A 4679-nucleotide genomic window follows, 5' to 3' on the forward strand; every position below is an offset into this window, starting at 1 on the left:
CACACCCCAAATACACACACCACACCTACACCTCGACACCACACGCACAGACCTGCCTACCAAACTATGTACTGCAGCTTCTTCTGTGTCTGTTTCTATAAGAGGAACTCAAACATGCTTTGTGTGTGTGTGTGTGTGTACAGTCTAATGTACTGCTATGCCCTACTTTCCTCTACCCTTTCCTGCCTTCTCCCCTGCCCTGATTATGTCTTATTTTCATTTGATGGTGTCTGTGGGGTATACTGAGTAGTGCTCTGTGTGTGCGTGTGTGTATGTGTGTGTGTGTGTATGTGCGTGTGTGCGGGGAGATGAATAAAGAATGGTGAGTTCTGTCAAAACATCTGATGACATTTATTTGCTAAAAGCACTGCCCAGCTTGAATCATTTATGAAAACAAATTTTATGAAAACATTTATCAAATCTTCCTAATCCTGCTTACAGAGGAAAGGGGAGCAAAATACCGTCAGTGTGTTGGAAGCAAGTTGGAAGCAAGTCTGGCTGTCAGATGTTCCTCCCTGCTGGGCAGAGACCCTCTGGCACAGTTACATACAGTTACATATATGGTTACACATAGACTACGACTAGTGTAGTTACTTAAGAACTGGTTTACAACTGTTTTATATGTGCAGTGAACATTAGGGGAAGAACTGTGGAAGGAAGAATTGTGGTTTACACCAGGACTACTGGTAGGAGCACTGCAAAGATAGATGAAGGTAATGCATCATTATTCAGATAGGGTCTCATGTAATAGGTGGTCAGCCTGACAAATAAAGGCTGGGTTTTAAATAAAGGCCAGGCAGGGGATAGAATTACCTGACACACCACACCAACATCAAAGAACTAGCGGCGACAAAAGCTGACTGTTGCATTGCCTAGTGTCGCCTGTGTCTCGACCACACCGCACCAACTACAGCAAATGGCCAACTAGCACGACGTACATGGTAACTCTCCATACCGGCAGGGAGCGGTAGTCTGCATTCGACATTGAAAAAAGACCACCAGAAGACCTAGCCCACCTATGTGGATATAAACAAAAGCGGCCTACAGATGTAGGCTTGTCCGCTCACAGGGTTTTATAAAAAAAGCTGCTTCTAATCCAGAAAATGTCTGATAAGAAGCTACAAATGGTACTTCCCGTGCACTGATGCACTTAAGCTGAACAGCCAATCGGAGTGATTTCTCTCGACAATGGCCTCCACCGCAGATTCAGCACGCTCAGTCGGCCGGAAAAGCCGCAGACGAGGGCAGACGAGCGTCAGTGGTGCGGAATACACTGTAAAGACACTATGTCCGAGTAGTAGTTATATACTACGTATATACTATTTTAGTGGTAAAGTTGCAGATAACAACCATTTGAATACAGCTCAGCTTTCAAAGCGTGCAAGAGAAACTATGGTGGCCAGGAAACTTACAAAAAAGGCAAGAGGCCTTATCTACAGCCAGTGCTTGGTTTGTTCATTCTGGGCTACTGTACAAACACGGTGGTTCAACATGGCAGCCTCCGCAGAAGAGGACCCAGTCACTCTCTAGAGGACGACAGCTCTTTCCGAGGAAAAGAAACCATCATTCCTATATTCAGGTGATTATATACTAATGAAATCATATCAATGAATACTATGTTCCATTTCTGATAATAGATCCTCCTAAATATTAAATGCTGGACCTTAAAGTATTTTAATTAATAACTAATTATTTTCAGTTAATTGAACTTTGCATTTTTTTTTAATTGCTGTTAAGCCATTATCAAACTTCCTGTAGATTTTCACATTTAAAGCATATGCGGAGGGGATAGTGTAGCCCCCCTTCCGATGTCTTGGAGGCTGTCTTCCTCAGCAGGCAATGGGTTGTCACCTGACCTACGTTCACTCTGTCTTTTCCTTCCTTGCAACTTACATCCACCCTGTATCATTTTCTTGTCACCTCCGTAACACATTAACCACACATCCATGGCTGATCTGCACACTCCATTGTTCATTTGTTTTGACTAAAGTTTTCATAAATTACTTTAGTTTTAGTAAATCTCTTGTGTGGAGTCCTCGTCACATTATCTGAGCCAAAAGGGATTAGACTGATTAGGGACCCAGCGCAAGCAGTAAATCAGTTTGCACTGAACCAATAAATTAAAAATGGCGGATTCTTATCGTATCCGTTGTCCATAGTGGCTTTATATTGTATGAACAGCTTTTCCTGCAGTTCATTTAAGATATATCGATAAATCTGCAGCCTCTGATTGGCGATGTGCCAGTGTCATTTGGCTCGGACATTTACTGTGTTTACCTTCATTAAATCACATGCAAATGACACCGTTGCTACACTGTAACCCCAAACTCTGCACGAATCAGGTGGGTCTGCCATAATTCTGCATTTTGCCCATTTATGCAGTAGACGTCAGATTACCAGAGCTTGTTAGTCTTGTGAGTCACAGCCTCCTTTCCAACTTGCTGACAATCATGATTTCCCAAATAAGGCACTGGTGAAGCTTCTTGATCATATTGGGAAAGATGCGCCCTTGCTTATTTCTCAGACCAACTGATAAAACTCATGCAAACAAATAGCTGAAACTTTATCTCGGGAGGAAATTTCCTCAAAACAATTCACTGCTAAAGATAGAGCTCCATCCTGACTACATTACCGGGGGCCCTCCCTTGGGAGTTCCCGAGCTCCGGAAATATACCGTCATGACATCAGCGTCTCCCTTTCATACAATGAGCCTTTGTTGAGAGAGCAGCTGTGGGGAAGCTCTCACTTGCACCGTGGTCATTGAGATCCTGATAAATGACCTCTGAGGTCATTGCCAACAGTGTTTGCTCAACCCTGTATAACTCATCTTGCCATTGTCAAGTGGAATTGGATTTAGTGCAAATGAAACCCCTTCATCCCTCAGGCGTATAGCGCATAGTACTCCTGACAGAGTACTCATGTGTCAGAGGACTGCTGTGGATGTGTGTGAGGGGCAAGTGGCCTGCTGTAAGAGCGAGGGATTATGAGTGGTAAATGCACTATATATAGGGCTTGAAAGATGGTGCGTGTAACATTTATGGAGGAAAGACATATGTGTTGGTTTGAGCAGGGAGAGGTGAGGGCAGTATATGAGTGTGTGTGTGTGTGTGTGTGTGTGTGTGTGTGTTTAACCAGGGATTAAGTTACAATCTATAGATGCTAAATAGCTGACCTAGGTACTTTGGCTCTCATGTCATCTTACTCCCCATCAATACCTTCACCTTTTATCCTACAAGTGCACACACACACACACACACACACACACAGACAGACAGACAGACAGACAGACATAAGAGTGTTGCAGACTGCACATGGGTCAAGCAGCACTAATGCAGAGCACTTGCAGCTTTAATCTGCTTCCATCAGGAGACCATTTGTATCCCTGTGAAGAGCACTTTCACTACTTGGATGTTCAGGAAAAGCATACTAAGACATTTTGCCTCTTTCAGCCCTATTGCCAGACAAGACCATTGACCGTGTGATTCTGCAAAACCCAGGATTACATTTAAGGACTTTCTACGATATCTGTGCATGGCAACTACAGTATGGTTAAGGCTAGAAAGTATCAATGTTTTTGGCAACTAAACTATGGCTAAGTTATGCTTAGGGTTAGGGAACAAAACCATTTGGTTAGCAAAACATTTTTTTACATGCAGTGGGTCAAAGTTGAAGCAGGAGGTGGCTCTATAAACTGTGGTGGACATTACAACACTTTTGGGTAATTCACTGGCCTTCATTTTCTATTCCAGTATTCAAGTTTTTGATAGTCTTATCATTACCACAGAATGGCTAAAACAGAGAAAGAATTTTAATGAGGGCAGCAGAGCTGTTCACTGTGTTGGTCAAAAACACGTTGACAGGTGGAGGTTGGGGTCGAACCAACCCTGTGGTGGATTAGTGGACAACCTTCTCTGCCTGCTGAGCCACAGATGCCCTAATGGTCTCCTCCAGAATGAGTAAGGACGAACTTTTGCATGTCAGTTCCAACATTAAGACTCCTGAGTGTGCTAAGGTCTAAGGATATCAGATTTTTCAAGGCTACTGGCAGATATCCAGAAAATGCATAATGCATATCAGGGCTAAGACTTTTTCTGCAGTCTGATTAACAACTCGATAAGCAAAAATGACAAGAGACACATTTCGGTTAATCTCTATAACAGACGTTAGAGGCAGTCCAGAGCAATCCTAAGTCACTAAGACCTGCTGACTGTCAGTTCATTGTTGCGGGTAATGTGCATTGCTATTTCAGTGTTTGAGAAAAACACTACAATGCAATAGCATAATTGGAAGACAGTCAAGTCAATAAATAGCCAATCAGCTCACCAACAAACAGAAACAATCTAGTAACACTGGAGATGACAGCTTGCACAACTCTGCACTTCTTGAACAGTGGGAAATGCAGTGCTGATAAACCCAGGACATCAACAAGAAAAGAATCTGGCTTTAAACGCCAGGCTGCGTGCAGGACGGCAAGCCAAACTCTGACTGAGGCTGTGTGACCTTTGTCCACAGCATGATTCATCATCTCAGACTACACCTCTGCCCGTAACTAATCAATAATGTCATGTCATTTATTATGAATCATGTATCATCAACTAAGTTTTCATGTTCCTGAAACCAAGCCATAGCCCACGGACGGCTGTGGCGCAGAGGCAGAGCGGGTTGTCCCTTAATCGGAT

The sequence above is a fragment of the Morone saxatilis genome, unplaced genomic scaffold (assembly GCF_004916995.1).
Source record: "Morone saxatilis isolate NCDOM2014 unplaced genomic scaffold, NCSU_SB_2.0 Contig3, whole genome shotgun sequence".
NCBI lineage: Eukaryota > Metazoa > Chordata > Actinopteri > Moronidae > Morone > Morone saxatilis.